The 16620-nt window shown below is 44.1% G+C and overlaps 3 non-coding genes across 3 annotated transcripts; 2 read left to right on the top strand and 1 right to left on the bottom strand.

Annotated features, from left to right (window-relative positions):
- The first annotated feature begins 7388 nt into the window (after positions 1-7388).
- trnak-cuu (transfer RNA lysine (anticodon CUU)) lies at positions 7389-7461 on the top strand. Its single transcript has one exon. It is a non-coding gene; the product is annotated as a tRNA-Lys (tRNA).
- Positions 7462-7539: 78 nt separating this feature from the next.
- On the top strand, positions 7540-7623 carry trnal-cag (transfer RNA leucine (anticodon CAG)). Its single transcript has one exon. It is a non-coding gene; the product is annotated as a tRNA-Leu (tRNA).
- Positions 7624-10635: 3012 nt separating this feature from the next.
- trnan-guu (transfer RNA asparagine (anticodon GUU)) lies at positions 10636-10709 on the bottom strand. Its single transcript has one exon. It is a non-coding gene; the product is annotated as a tRNA-Asn (tRNA).
- Between the last annotated feature and the right edge of the window lie 5911 nt (positions 10710-16620).

Genomic DNA, 16620 nt, shown 5'->3' with positions numbered 1-16620 from the left:
GCAGGAATGGCAGCTTAATATTCAAGTCTTTCAGATCTTTAGAAAGGACAGGGAAATAGGGAAAGGAGGAGGAGCAGCAATATTACTAAAGGTCAATATTACAGCAGTTCAAAGATAGAATATCAGTGAGGGTGAGCGGGCAGTGTAAACACTCTGAGAGAGACCCATCACAAGTGCCCCCACTGTACTCCTCCAGAAGGTATAAGAAGGGCGAGTGCGGGAGGATTTCTTCATTCGTTGTGAAAGTGTTTGTGAGATTGTGGAAATGTCTGGAAGAGGAAAAACCGGCGGTAAAGCTCTGTCGAAGGCCAAGTCTCGCTCATCCCGGGCCGGACTGCAGTTCCCTGTTACCCGTGTTCACAGGCTCCTGCGAAAGGGGAACTATGCTGAACGTGTGGGTGCCGGAGCCCCGGTCTATCTGGCTGCTGTGCATCGAGTATCTGACGGCTGAAATCCTCGAGCTGCCCGGGACAAACAAGAAGACCAGCATCATCCCCAGACACCTGCAGCTGGCCATCCGCAACGACGAGGAGCTCAACAAGCTGCTGGGACGGGTGACCATCGCTCAGGGTGTTGTCTGATATCCAGGCCGTGCTGCTGCCGAAGAAAACCAGCATTGTGAGCTCCAAGAGCAAGTAAACCGGCCAAGGCTTAATCTGATAACCCAAAGCACAGGACCAACCTGATTGAAATCTTTGAAGAAGGAACAGAAAGTGCAGACAAGTTTAATGCAGTAGATGTGATATATTTGGATTTTCCGAAGGCCTTCTATAATGTACCACATTGTAGACTCATGGCTAAGTTCAGAGCCCGTGGAGTCAGGGTCAGGTGGCAGAATGGAGAGTAAGTTGGCTACAAAACTGAAACCCGAGAATAGAGGTTAAGGGTCGCTACTCAGACTGGCAAAAGGTGGGAAGTGGAGTTCCAGTTGCTGGGACCACTGTTCTTCACAATTTACATTAACGATTTGGATTCGGGAATCGGAAGTACAATTCCAAAATTTGTGGACGACACCAAATTGGGGGATTTAGTTAATACAAAGGAAAAATGCATCAAAATGCAAGAGGGAATTAATAAACTTGCAGAATGAAGAATCAGGAGGTCACACACTGCTTGGATAATAAGAGTCTAAACGGGATAGAGGAGCAAAGGGATCTCGTGGTACAGATACACAAATTACTAAAAGTAGCGAACCAGGTTAATCAGGTCATAAAAAGACAAATCAAACACTAGGATTCATTTCTAGAGGGATAGAGTTGAAAAGCAAAGAAGTTATGTTAAACTTGTATAGAACATTGTTTAGACCAGACTTGAAATACTGCGAACAGGTCTCGTCTCCATATTATAGACATAGGGGCATTGGAGAAGGTGCAGACAAGATTCACAAGGATGATACCAGAAATGAGAGGATATTCTTATCAGGAAAGACTGAACAGACTGGGTCTCCTTTCAGTAGAAAAGAGAAGGCTGAGGGTTGATCTGATCGAGGTTTTTAAGATAATAATAGGGTTTGTTAGGATAGATGTGGAGAAAATGTTTCCACTTGTGGGGAGTCCAAAACTTCAGGTAATAAACATAAAATAGTCGCTAATAAATCAAATAGGGAATTCAGGAGAAATTGCTTTACCCAGAGAGTGGTTAGAATGTGGAACTTGAAACTACGAGGAGCAGCTGAGGCAAATAACATAGAGGCATTTAAGGGGAAGATAGATCAGCACATGAGGGAGAAAGGAATAGAAGGATATGCCGATAGGGTTAGATGAAGTAAGGAAGGAGGAGGCTCATGAGCAGCATAAACGCCGGCATAGACTAGTTGGGCCGAATGGCCTGTTTCTGTGCTGTAGTTTCAATGCAACTCGATGTAAAGGCTCTTTTCAGAGCCGCCCTCTGTATCTGTGAAAGGGCTGGTTACTGTCTGAAGGGAGACCCTGATATCATGCTCCCAGTGTGGCTTTGAGCTGCTTTTGTCTCGATGTGGACGAGATGAGGTATTAATGGGACTGGAGTCGGGGCAGTGACCACAGTCCGGTACTTTAAACGGTGACTTATAGACCCCAGCCCACACATCTCCAGATTTTATGCATTTATTTAAACTACTTCCCATGCTGGGCTCGTAAAGAATCACCAGAACTGCTCGACTAACCTTTCTACATCTGTGGAATTCAGCGCTTCGCTCCGTTTCTGTTCTATTTTGTTGGATTATTTACATAACGCATCAAACTCACTGGGGAATCACTGAACTGTAAAACTGCACAGAAACAACTAACAGTGAATTGCTTGGTGCCCAGCAGATCAGGAACATGACTCGCCTTTCGCCCTGTTAACGAGTAAACCGTGTTTAGAGTCCACCGACCCGCTTTGGTTCCATATGGGGGATTAAACAGAGAAATCGGGAGGGGAGGAGACAGTCAGAGTGACAGAGCGGAGAGCGGCCTCTGATCTTCCAGCTCCATCTCCAGTTCTCTCCATCCGACAGTTTCAAACCGTTTATCGATAATAGAACCGAACCTCAGCGCTCCGCACAAACCCTGACAGACCCGGGCTTCATATTCAAGGGTTCCCAAAACCCGAAGCTTTCAAATAAGCCCCGTTACAATGAGAAATCGTTAATATTCCTGCCTAAATTCAGTCCATTCAATAACAAGTCAACTCCGCTCATCCATTTCAGTCTGTTTCCCTGTTCTATCTCCCCACACATCCCCTCCCAGACGGGTTCAGCGTTTTACAATCACCTTATTCCAGCTTATTTGGAGAATCTCATGTGTTGTGGTTTGAGTTATGACGCGGAGTTTCTCCGCCAGTGTTACCGTCTCACAGAGACTCTCGCCCTGAATCTGTGAAAAAATTATGACCATGAACTGGGACTGGAGCTGAACACATCCCCAGTTACAGTGAGGCCCGGCCCGGACATCTCATTCTCTCTATTTTATATCAGACAGTATCCCACTTTCATGTCCAGCAATAGAGAGAGAGATCGACAGTATCAGTCTTACACTTCCTATCTGTGTGCAAATCACGCTCAATAGCAGTATCCACCTTCATATACAGCACCAGAGAGAGAGAGGGAGGCAGACACGGTGAGAGAGACAGAGAGCGGTGAGACACAGTGACAGACAGACGTTAACAGTATTAGTTCCAGACTGACCGGGAAAGTGCCGTTTTATCCAGAAAGATCGCGTTGGAGAGACAGAAGATGCAATCTCATCTCTCACTGATATTGTACAAGGGTCAGACACACTATTAATCCCACACTCAGGGACAGTACAGAGAGGGACAGAAACAATGGGTCACATTTAACCCTCTAATGCCTGTTGTACTATCTGCAGTTTTACAGCTCAGGGCTGTTCCATATTACTCTCAGTGACCTACAGTTTCACTCCGGTTAAATTAATCTGCGACTGTTGCTGCCTGATATTAACCCTACACAGTCGCAGCAAATACACCGACTCCCACTTTCCTCCCATGTTTCTCCAGGATTGGTTTGAGAAATCCTCTCTCAGTCACACATTATAGGGGCCATTAATGAAGAGAATCCATTGGCTGATTTCACAGCCGCTCACTTTATCTCTGAAAGGCTCTTTACCATCAAAAGACCCCGAGAGAAACAGCAGGGATGGAAACATCTAGTTTAATAGTTGGAGATTGTAAAGTCAGTCTGGATTCCAGCGTTGGGCACTGGTGGAATCCCATCTGTTTCCCATTCTGGTGCCTGTTCCTGCACTGCCTGTGGACCCCATTCCCTCTGACCTTTCCCACAGTCCCACTTCCTTTGCTCAGACTCGGAAAACTTCCAATTGGGGAAAGTTTCCATCGATTTTTGGATTGGGAATTGTGGGCGCCATTCCCTCAGTGAGCGGAAGAAGATGGTTTAAAACAGCCGGGAATGGAGAGATCACGGCCCCCGGGGGAAGGGAGCAAAGAGCAGCCTCGTTACAGCAGATCATCGCTTCGGGACCGTGTCCGCAGATGGGCTCAGACATCGGCATTGAGTCCGGGGGAAGGTCAGGGGGAGTCCGGGGGCTGTTTGTAAGAGGCGGAGTGGATCAGGAACTGGTCCCGGAACATGGAGTGAGAGGGGGGAAGGGAGAGGTCATTCTCGGACTGTGTGTGTACAGGGTGTGTCCAGGGGAAGGGAGAGAGAATGGGAAGAACCTGCTATTCAAATCATTGCTGCTTTCTCTCCCCAAACCAGGAGTGAATGGTCCTGGTTTAGTTCCAGCCTCACCCTGTTTATTGTTATTGGACAGTGAAGAGTGGAAACAGAGCCGGTCAGTAAGGATGTGGGGAGTTATACAAAGAGCATCTATTGCAGGCATCAGGTGAGAAGTGTCAAGGACACAATTTAAACAGCGGCTGTTTGGTTTCCGTTGAACGGTTAGTCCCATGGGAGAGGGGATTAGAAACCTGACCTGTACAAAGGTCCCTGCTACATCGGGTCGTCCCATTCATGGATCGGTGCAGGGGTTGGGCCGTGTCTGGATGTTATTAAATTGTTGTAAAACAGCCCAACACACCTGGTATGCAGAAGCGGAGTGCTGCAGTACTGCAGTGGATTCAGACACTGACACTGTTTGTATCACTGGATTTCATTTGTGGATATTCAAAATGATCATTAACAGAGATATTAAACTGATCACTTCTGTCTTTTCTACCTCACCTGTTCCTGAGTAACAAGAGATCATTTTCTTTCTCCAGGCAAACCCTTGAACGATCCAGAATAAATGTGATGCTTCCTCCACCCGAGGCAGAAGGAACAATGCAGCCAGCTCCTTCTCACACACAGTAAGTATATTATCACTCACAGAGCACAGAGACACAGACAGGTCATCAGTTCCACAGTCTCAGACAGCAGGGGTAGTCAGTCCCACAATGATCACAATTTCCAGAGACACATTTTCAATCCAACAGTCAATCAGAGTAGGTGAGGCAGACACTGTTCCATTTCCCCCTAACTCAGTCCCACTGACAGGTAGATACAAAAATCCCAGTCCAAAATCACACGCTCAGAGTGAAAGGCACTGTGTCAATCTCACAATAGAGCAACATTAGCTACGAATTAAATACCAGATAGAAATCACACATGGTACCCGATTCAAAGGTACAGAATGAATCCCAATAATGTACCCCGAGATTCAAATTGAATACTGGCCTAGAACTCTCACACACATGACTTTAATCCATGGAATATCCATTCGAAATGTGTATCATATGATACAAATTGCACACAAGTCCAAAACTCAGGCAGAGTATCAGATTGAGAAATATTGAAAGATAGTAAACCTGAGAGACAAATTAGATACCTGTTCAGAATGAACTCGTAGAATGAGATTTAAAGATAGAGTATCAATTCTATTAGTGCAGACTGAGATACACATTACATACCAGTCCAAAAATCTCATACAATATTAGACTGAAAGATACGGTATCAATTCCATTTCTACAGACTGATCTACACATTACATACCAATTCAAAAATGTCACCTTATCAGTTTTAAAGATACATTATCATCCACAACAGTACTCACAGAGATACAGATTTAAGAGTACTCCAAAAAGCACACAAATAATCTGGTTAAAACCTCCAGCATCAAATCCGAAAGTATGTCCATATTTACCAATTAAACAAGGAGTAAAACTATTTAAACATTGAGATATAAAAGCTGCAATATTGAACACCATAATTTAATCTGAGAGAATAATTACGTACAGATACAGAATGAATCTCACATTCAGAGACAGTACCAGAGACACACAGACACAGAATGACTCCAACTCTCACAGATGCAGAACGAATCCCAAACTCACATACAGTACAAGAGACTGACAGACACACAGTTAATCCCACACTCACACACAGTGCCAGAGACTGACAGGTACAGTATGAATCCCACACTAACATGCAGTATGAGTAACTGCATATATAGGATGAATTCAACTCCCACATACAGTACTGGAGACTGTATATACAGAATGAATCCCACAATCACATGCAGTATGAGTAACTGCATATATAGGATGAATTCAACTCCCACATACAGTACTTGAGACTGTATATACAGAATGAGTCCCACAGTCACATGGAGTACCAGAGACTGACAGATACCGAAAGAATCCCACACTAACACACAGTTTTATATAAAGAATTAATCACAAACTCTCACACACACTGCTGACAAGATACAGAATCAATTCCAAACTCACACACAGGATCAGAGAGTGACAAGATACAGAATGAATCCCACATTCACACACAGTACCAGAGACTGACAGATACAGAATAAATCCCACACTCACACACAGTACCAGAGACTGACAGATACAGAATGAATCCCACACTCACACACAGTACCAGAGACTGACAGATACAGAATGAATCCCACACTCACACAGTACCAGAGACTGACAGATACAGAATGAATCCCACACTCACACACAGCACCAGAGTCTGACAGATACAGAATGAATCCCACACTCACACAGTACCAGAGACTGACAGATACAGAATAAATCCCACACTCACACACAGTGCCAGAGACTGTCGCAGCATGAAATGGTCCTTATCAAAGTCACAAATGATACCCTATGTGACTACCACCATGATAAACTATCCCTCCTCATCCTTCTCAAATACAATATCTCACCGTGCTGTTATGCTGTTAGACTAGTTTCCTCTCTCTGCTCTTATTTGGAATATGTTGCTTTTCTGTCTGACAACACTTGGTATCATCGTATTATGTTAGTCCACAAGAGGAGATCATTCGGCCCAGTTCAAAATTCATTCAGAGATAGATTGAGTGCTTTGTTATCAGAAAATTGCCGGAACCCCCCACAGTCTACAGTTTTCCTCCTCGCTATCAACGACACGGTCAATTTTTGTGTCACCGGCAAAATTCTTAATCATGCCCCCGACGTTTAAGTCCAAATTGTTAATGTATACCACAAAAAAGCATAGGACCAAGTACGGAGCCCTGCAGCACCCAACTGGAAACAGTCTTCCAGCCACAAAAAACACCCGTCGACCATTACCCTTTGCTTCCTGCCACTGAGCCAATTTTGGCTCCAATAAGCCACATTCCCTTGGATCCTATGGGCCTTTACTTTTTTGACCAATCTGCCATGTGGGACTTTTTCAAAAGCCTTGCGAAAATCCATGTCGACTGCATCAATTGCGCTACCCTCATCGATCCTCCTTGTCACCTCCTCGAAAAATTCAATCAGGTTAGTCAGACACGACCTCCACTTAAAAAATCCATGCTGACTGTCCTTGATTCGTCCGTGCCTTTCGGAGTGACAGTTGATCCTGTCACTCAGAATTGATTCCAATAATTTGAAATGGAGTCTTTCTCCTGCTTGCTGCAATAATAGATAAGGCGGTGATGTACCATCAGGCCCGGCTAGCTCAGTCGGTAGAGCATGAGACTCTTAATCTCAGGGTCGTGGGTTCGAGTCCCACGTTGGGCGAGTATCATTTAAAACTTTTATGTTGCGTTCACTGGCCAACGGTGCAGAATTGATGCATAATGAAACGTTAAATTTGTAGTCAGGATGGCCGAGCGGTCTAAGGCGCTGCGTTCAGGTCGCAATCTCTTCCGGTAGGCGTGGGTTCGAATCCCTCTTCTGACATTGCTTATTTTTACGAAGACGTGAAAATATTTTATTTGTGGATTGGGCTGCAGCTGATTTTTGGACCAAGTTGATTTGCTCCTCCCACAAAAGCAACTGGCTTTGTCATGGAAATGTGACTTGAGAAGTTTCAAACGGTGATATGTTTGACATATTAATGACCTGGACAAAGAAATAGAACAGCAGTGGGAAACATTTAAAACGGTGATAAATAGAGTCCAGGAGAAATATATCCCACTAAAAAGCAAGAACAAACTAGCCAGAAATGACACACCAGGGATGAATAAAGAAACAAGGGCAAATTTTAAACTGAAGAAAAGGGCACACACTAGCCAATAAAGGAGAGAGGGGAATGTGATAAGACTGGGAAAGAAGTCTGAAGATCTATTGGAAAGGTAAAAAAGGAATATCAAAAAAAGCAAAGTATTCGAGACACATCAACAGCCAAAGAAAATTTAGGATAGGAATATTTGCACGAAGTGATTTTTAGGTAGTCGCCTTTAAATGTTTCAAAGGCGACTGCGAATTTATGATCGTCTGGTCATTTCACCAGCCGTGTTGAAAACAAAACATGTCTCTTAAGGGGAGTCTATAACGAGGGGGCATAGATTTAAGGTGAGAGGGGAGAGATACAAAAGGGTCCAGAGGGGCAATTTTTTCACTCAAAGGGTGGTGAGTGTCTGGAACGAGCTGCCAGAGGCAGTAGTAGAGGCGGGTACAATTTTGTCTTTTAAAAAGCATTTGGACAGTTACATGGGTAAGATGGGTATAGAGGGATATGGGCCAAGTGCAGGCAATTGGGACTAGCTTAGTGGTATAAACTGGGCGACATGGACATGTTGGGCCGAAGGGCCTGTTTCCATGTTGTAACTTCTATGATTCTATGATTCTATGATTCTATGATAATAGGGCCACTAAGGGAGACACACGACAAACTCACAGGCAATGACAGCGAAATGGCAGAAATATTAAATAATCACTTTGCTTCAGTATTTACCAGGGAGACTGGTATTGTGGGCATGACAGTAGAAGAAGAGATCAAAAAGATATGTAAAGACATTTAAGATCGAAAGGGGGGAGATAATTGATAAACTAATCAATCTTGGAGAGGAAATTTCCTGTTAGGTGCCTAACCAGAGTTTCAAACCGCTCAGCCACGCTAATTTCCGTATTACTGTTCAGGAGCTTATTTCACAGGGACACGATTACTGCGCTCCATTTAGGGAGGCTCAGTGAAAGGCGGAAATTGATCTATTAATAGAATCATAGAATAAGATAGCGCCATTCAGCCCATCGTGCCAGTGCCAGCTCTCTGAAAGAGCTGTCCAGTTCGTCCCACTCGCCTGCTGTTTCCCCATAACCCTGAAAAAGTTTGATCCAAGCGTTTATCCAATTCCCTTTTGAAAACTGTGAGTTGAGAAAAACAATATTGAAAGGGGTGCTGGGGCCTCTGCAGCGTCGATGTAGAGTGTGTGATGATTGAAGTTATCAAGATGGTTGCTTTACACATGTTATGATGTGCAATCATCCTGAAATATCTTCAATATCCAATACAAATTGAATTGCAAACCTGACGGATAAACACTGGAAAACAAGTCACGAGTGAACGCAAATCATCCCGGACCCGTTTTTAGCCTCACGGCACTTCAAATAAAGTGAAATAACTTTGCATTGAAAAGATTTGGAACTTGCATCTATGCTTTTATCTGTTCCATTTCTTAAAGTTGCTGGCGTCTGATGATGGACACGCCTCTGCTCCCTCTATTGAACAAGAAAGGAGGTGTTTGACGTTGACGGGACCTGTTGGTTATGAGCTCATCCTTTGCATTGAGTGGGTTCGCGTCCTTGAAACGGCGTCAGCTTTAGCCCAGCGGTGAACTTCGCAACAAACAAGTTCATCACCGTCTCACCGCGGGCGCTGACTGACACGTTTATCGTTATTTCTTTCAGACCGAAATAAATAGGAACCGTGATTTTAAATTTGCACGAAGTGATTTTTAGGTAGTCGCCTTTAAATGTTTCAAAGGCGAATCCGAATTTATGATCGTCCGGCTATTTCACCAGCCGTGTTGAAAACAAAACATGTCTCTAACTTTCGCGTCTTTTTTCGAAAGGCAAAAAACATATTTCCCATGACCTCTGAAGGATGGACAAGTACATTTCAGAAAGCTGAATCAAGTTCACCAGCCTTTTAATCCGGAGTCAGACCTTTGCGCCACGCACTCTGAAGACAGGCTCCTGGATGTTATTATATTTTTTGAATGTTTCTCAAACACCGTTTCATATATTGGTTGAATGGATGAGGCTTATCAAATCTCCGCCAGATCCCACCGGTAATGAGACAGCATTGGAAGCAGCCTTCACCCCCAATATCACGCTGGCATTCATCGCCTGCTCTCAGCGGACTCCAATAACAGGGCTTGGAGATATGGACTTTGTTCACATTTAATTAGCAATGTGAATCGTTAAATATTTAATCATTTTTAATGGGGACAAGGTTTCAAAATATTTCTTCCTGGTTTTGAACCGGAGACTTTTCGAGTGTTAGGCGAACGTGATAACCACTACACTACGGAAACCTAACACGTCCAACCTCGTGTTAGGGATATAACCCCTCAGCCAAACTAACTTCCGTATTACTGTCCAGGAGCTCATTTCACAGGGATACATTTACTGCGCTGTATTTCGGAAGGCTGCAGAGAAGGATCGGTGGAGATGGTCAGGCAGGGAATCCCAGAGCATCGCGCCCACACAAACATTTCACTGTTTTTTTTTGCATGTTTCTGATACCCGACGGCAGTGTAAATTATGGCGAATCAGGCATGCTCAGATCACATTGTTCACAGAGTGTTTTCTTGCAGCCAAATCACACATTAGAAAAATTGAAATGAGATGAAGAGATCGGAGCCATTTAAAGTGCTCCCAGTTGCTGCTGATCAGGAATTGAAACATGGCATCGGCTTCAGTGCGATCAGAATGAATCCAAAAGTGGGAAGAAAAAGGTGCAATTTTCGTCCTTGGGTGGGCTCGAACCACCAACCTTTCGGTTAACAGCCGAACGCGCTAACCGATTGCGCCACAAAGACCGTCTAGTCGTTTTCTTGCAAGATACACTAAAGCAGCGAGTCACCTAGCCAAAGTTACATGTTGCAGCCACAGAAATGCAATTGGCCACGATCAGTGTTACTTTTCCAGAAATAAAGGATGGGACATTGTTTGTGGAAACATGGAAACGGTCTGGTCTCGCTCACAGCATCGATATCACCGACAACCAGCTCTCCTGCAACCGGCGCGCCCACCGGTGCTTTGTCTGTTACTAATTCGCACTGTGGGAGAACCTTCACCACACGGACTGCAGCGGTTCAAGAAGGCGGCTCACCACCACCTTCTCAAGGGCAATTCGCGATGGGCAATAAATGCTGGCCTCGCCAGCGACGCTCACATCCCATGAACAAATAAAGAAAAAGTATTCTGATCGTCCTGACGCTGATGTCAGGTTTTGATCCCTGAACTGCAGTAACTGCGAACGCTTTAAATGGCTCCGACCTCTTAATTTCACCCACAACATCAGAGTAACTGTTCCAGGGGAACATGCCGACTCAACTGCGTCTTGGCCGCCTGTCTGGTCAGTCCTTTATTCGCCTCCAATTCCGTTTCCCAAAGCGTATCCACAGATTCACAAAGCTGTTTGACATTTCGGTTCCTTTCGTTTTGTTCAGCTCCCGACTGGCAATAATTTGCAAACGTGGTTGCAGCCCTCCGCCTTGCATTGTGTCCATGGATGGGTTATATGGAGAGACTGGACAATCTGGGATTGTTCTCCTTCGAGCAAAGAAAAATGTTAAGTGGAGATTTAATAAAGGTGTTCAAAATTATGAGGGGATTTTGATAGAATGGATGTGGAGAAGCTGTTTCCATTGGCAGGAGGGTCGATAACCAGAGGACACAACCTGCATTTGTATAGCGCCTTTAAGGTAGCAAAACGTCACAAGGTGCTTCACAGGAGCGTTATTAAACAAAACTTGACACGAAGCCACATAAGGAGATATTGGGACAGGTGACCAAAAGCTTAGTCGAAGAGGTAGGTTTTAAGGTCTGTGTTAAAGGAGAGAGAGGCGGAGAGGTTTCGGGGGAGAATTCCAGAGCTTGGGGCCTAGGCAGCTGAAGGCACAGCCGCCAATGGTGGAGCGATTAAGATCGGGGATGCGCAAGAGGCTAGAATTGGAGGAGCGCAGACATTTTTTTTTCGTTCACGGGATCTCGGTGTCGCTGGCGAGGCCGGCATTTATTGCCCATCCCAAATTGACTTTGAGAAGGTGGTGGTGAGCCGCCTTCTTGAACCGCTGCAGTCCGTGTGGTGAAGATTCTCCCACAGTGCCGTTACGAAGGGAGTTCCAGAATTTTGACCCAGCGACGATGAAGGAACGGCGATATATTTCCAAGTCGGGATGGTGTGTGTCTTTGAGGGAATCGTGCAGGTGGTGTTGTTCTCATGTGCCTGCTGCCCTTATCCTTCTAGTTGCTGGAGGTGCTGTCGAAGAAGCCTTGGCGAGTTGCTGCAGCTGCAGTGCATCCTGTGGATGGTACACACTGCAGCCACAGTGCGCCGGTGGTGGATGGGCTGCCAATCAAGCGGGCTGCTTTGTCCTGGATGGTGTCGAGCTTCTTGAGTGTTGTTGGAGCTGCACTCAACAAGGCAAGCGCAGAGTGTTCAATCACATTCCTGACTTGTGCCTTGCAGATGGTGGAAAGGCTTTGGGGAGTCAGGAGGTGAGTCACTCGCCGCAGAATACCCAGCCTCTGACCTGCTCTTGTAGCCACATGATCTGGGATGGTTGTAGGGCTGGAGGAGGCTACAAAGATTTGGAGGGGGCGAGGGCCATGCTGGGATTTGAAAGCAAGAATGAGAATTTTAAAGTCAAGGCATTCCCGGACATGGGGTTTGACTGGAGCGTCACACGGTCCCCTCCCTTGTTTACTTCCACAAACGTACATTGGGACAGGGCTTGGGCGGATTTTTTTGTGTCTCACCCGGGGCCGCTGACTCTCCTCCAGTCCCCCCGATCACCAACTCACCCAGTTTGTAAATTTAAACCGGAACAAGTGCCTCGCAAAGGGCAAGAGATGAAGGCAAGGCTGGAACCTCTGACAAAAAAATCTCTTGCTCACCAGCGAGGTTTGTGTACCTGAATCGCAAACTCTTCTTTTAAAGTTTTGACATTCAATGGACGCCATGCGGCACCTACAGACTTGTCTCTTGCACTCACAGTGAAGCGGAGGGCCGTTTTCACTCGCACGCCAGCAATTGAGATATCAAGAAAAAGGTGGCGGAGAAATTCTCCATTTCAGCGAAAATTACCGAACACAACTGCCCAACTTGGTTCTGATGAAAGGTCATTGACCTGAAACATTAACTCGGTTTCTCTCTCCACAGATGCTGCCTGACCTGCTGAGGGTTTCCAGCATTTTCGATGTTATCAGAGTATCACTTCCCTCATCACCTAACTACACTCCTCCACTAGATGTCGCCTTGTGGTGCAAACAGGCTCCTTCCGCACAGCCAGGTGTTCTGCTTTAGGCATTAATTATAACTATAACTTTTGAACTTGTTAGTTAAAACATATGGCCTTGCCCATTGACCAGAAAGCAGAATGGTGTTTATCTCTCCCCAGTACAGCCCTTTCCCGCTGCGTCAGTATGGAATGATACGTTGCAATCATACAGATCTCACACCTCTCCTGCTTCTCTGTGAAGCTGGTAAGACGAATAGCACACAATGCCATCTGTCACACATACACACCAGCTCGGAATGATTTAAAGGCCTTGTTAGGAGTGTCAGAGAATTGTTTATATCAAAAGGATAAATAAACTTATGAGTATAATGATATCTGCTACAATCCAAGAGTTTCTGGACTTCAGAATCTATTAGTCTCTATATTAAACATATGCATGCATATAAAATGAAGCAAATCTGTCTTATGGTTGTAGTTTCATTCTCCCAACAGAGATTTATACTTCCTTACTTAAGAGGTAAACACTAAAGGTTAACATTACTTCAGTATAAAGACTAACTCTTTCCTTATAATACAGATACCCCAAACTAATATAACACCTGAAACTGATAGAGCTTCTCAAACTAAAACAGTATCTCAAACTAATACAGTACCTCAAACGGATAGAGAATCTGAAACTACTATAATACCTCAAGCTAATACATCATCTGAAACTAATAAAGTACCTCAAACTAATACAGTACCTCAAACAAATACAACACCTTGAACTAATGCAGTACCTCAAACCGATACAGAACCTGAAACTAATATAATACCTCAAACTAATACAGCATCTCAATCTAATACAGTATCTCAAACTAATAAAGTACTTCAAAATAATACAGCACCACAAACTAATAGAGCACCTCAAACTAATAGAGCACCTCAAGCTAATACAACACCTCAAGCTAATACAACACCTCAAGCTAATACAACACCTCAAACTAATATAGCACCTCAAACTGATACAGCACCTCAAACTAATACATTACCTCAAACTAATATAATACCTCAAATTAGTACAGCATCTTAAACTAATCCAGCACCTCCAACTAACGCAACACCTCAAATAAATACAGCACCTCAAACTAATACTGTACCTCAAAAAATATAGTACCTCAAACTAATACAGTACCTCAAGCTGATACCGTACCTCGAATTAATAAAGTACCTCAAACAAATACAGCACCTCAAACGAATAGTGTTCCTCAAACTAATCCATCACCTCAAACTAATCCAGTACCCCAAAACTAATCATTAACTGAAATGTCAAAGTCTGAACAGGACAAGCAGGTTGACCTTGACAGGCGGCGGATCTGTTAAGAGGATATGAAGCTGTAGGAGAAAGTCCCGTTCAGGAACTGCAGTTGTATTCAATTAATTTCGAGTCTTTTCGCAACATTGGAGCAGAGAAACACGTGGTACGTAATATCAGCGCAGGGCCTTCCATGGTCGGCCTAATTCAGTACAACATCCCCAGTTCATTCAGTCTGAAGCTCATCACCAGATGCCTTTCAAGTAACCTTTGCTGATTTGTTGCAGTTCAGTTTGGGTTTAAATAGAGTTGTTTCTTTACCAGCATAGCTTTATTGGGGCGAGGGGTAATGAGTTTGACCCTGCAATTTGTAGCTGCCAATTGCTAATTGATCTTCAATTGAATCAATACATTTCAATTAAACTATCACAAAAAGACAGACGATTCCTGCACCCACTCCCCGCCCCCTCCCAATGTTCCAACTTACTCCACTTCTCCATCGCTCCTTCTGCTAATCTCTAACTCTGTCTCCAATTATAAATCTACCTATCGTGCTCTCTTTCTACTAATTTTATGTTTCTTTATCTCTTTCAACTAAATCCATTGTTATTTTCAACGTTTAAAAATCAGTATAAATCTGCTTCGACCGATTCGTATGTATCGTTGTCTCTCCACTGCTTTAAATGTATCTATCTATCTATCTATCTATCTGTCTTTCTATCCATCTATCTCTCCATCTATCTATTCCTCTATCTCACTATCTATCTATCTCTCTATCCATATATCTCTCTATCCATCTTTCTATCTATATATCTCTCTATCCATCTATCTATCCATCCATCTGTTTAACTATCTATCTATCCATATATCTCTCTATCCATCTATCTATCCATCCATCGATCTATCCATATATCTCTCTATCCATCTCTCTATATATCTATCTACCGATCGATCTATCTCTATCTATCCATCTACCTATCTATATAACTATCTATCTATCTACCTTTATCTCCCGATCTCTATATATCTGTTTCTCCCTCCACCTGTTTATTCCTCTGTTGGTTTTTCTATATCGATTTCTGACTCTCCTCCTTCGTTACTCAAGTTTATCAAATAACTTTCTAATCTTTATCAAAAAATGCAATATTAAAGCATGAGCATGAGGTAAATTAGCAAATTACAAGGTGGAGTGGACTCAGTATGTCGTTCTGTGAAGACGTCACCGAGCCCTCTTCCTTCTTCAGGCTGCTGATCACAGAAGTCTCCCTGAGCAGCTTCTGGAAGAAGAAACGCGAGCACTTCTCGTCCTGCTCCACGGAGCGGACTCTGGAGCGAAAGATAATCTTTGAGGCCCCTTTAACTGGATGGATCGCACCGTGAGATCACAAGGTGAGGCCCCTTTAACTGGACGGTTCACACCGTGAGATCACAGCATGAGGCCCCTTTAACTGGACGGTTCACACCGTGAGATCACAGCATGAGGCCCCTTTAACTGGACGGTTCATACCGTGAGATACGATCTGTATTGTACTTTATTGCTTCGAAATTGTGAAATTTAATTTTAACTCTGTGTATTCTTAAATTTTATGCAGTAATGTATGTTTTGTAATAAAAAAAATTCGCAGAGACTTTCGAATCAAACGGGAATCGAACCTCCACTCGTGATCCATTGCTCCACTGGCCCAGTTTTCAAAAAGCATATAGTAACTCACAGTCCCACGGCGCTGAAGAATGAGCAGTTACCGAGTCAGTCTCGTTCATGCCCACGCGATTCCATGAGTCCGGGCGAGTCAAATGGTGCACGGTGAACAATCACCAAAGAGAGAGAAAGACGCTGCTTCCTTTTGATAGCTCAGCTTGCTCTTGCAGAGAGCTGGTGTGGTCTTGATGGGCCGAATGGCCTCCTTTCATGCTGTAATCTTTCTACGATTCAAGTCGAGTGCTCGCTGAGCATGTGAGAGATAGCAGGATCGATTGTTGCATTCTCCACTCACCTTTTGACTTGGGTCAATTGTCCAGAAACAGAAGTGGTGTCAGTTTTCAGCGAGCCCATGGTCCATGTACTTCTTAAGCTTCACTGCGTGCTATGGTACAGAGAGGTCAAGGAGCAGCAAATCTTTTTATGTGCTGCAGGAAGCAAAAATTCTTGATTTTGGTCTTGAGCAAAGATGGAAATAAAAAGCACAATGA

This window comes from Heptranchias perlo, unplaced genomic scaffold (assembly GCF_035084215.1).
Source record: "Heptranchias perlo isolate sHepPer1 unplaced genomic scaffold, sHepPer1.hap1 HAP1_SCAFFOLD_52, whole genome shotgun sequence".
Taxonomy (NCBI): Eukaryota; Metazoa; Chordata; class Chondrichthyes; order Hexanchiformes; family Hexanchidae; genus Heptranchias; species Heptranchias perlo.
This window is presented reverse-complemented; position numbering and strand designations above follow the sequence as displayed.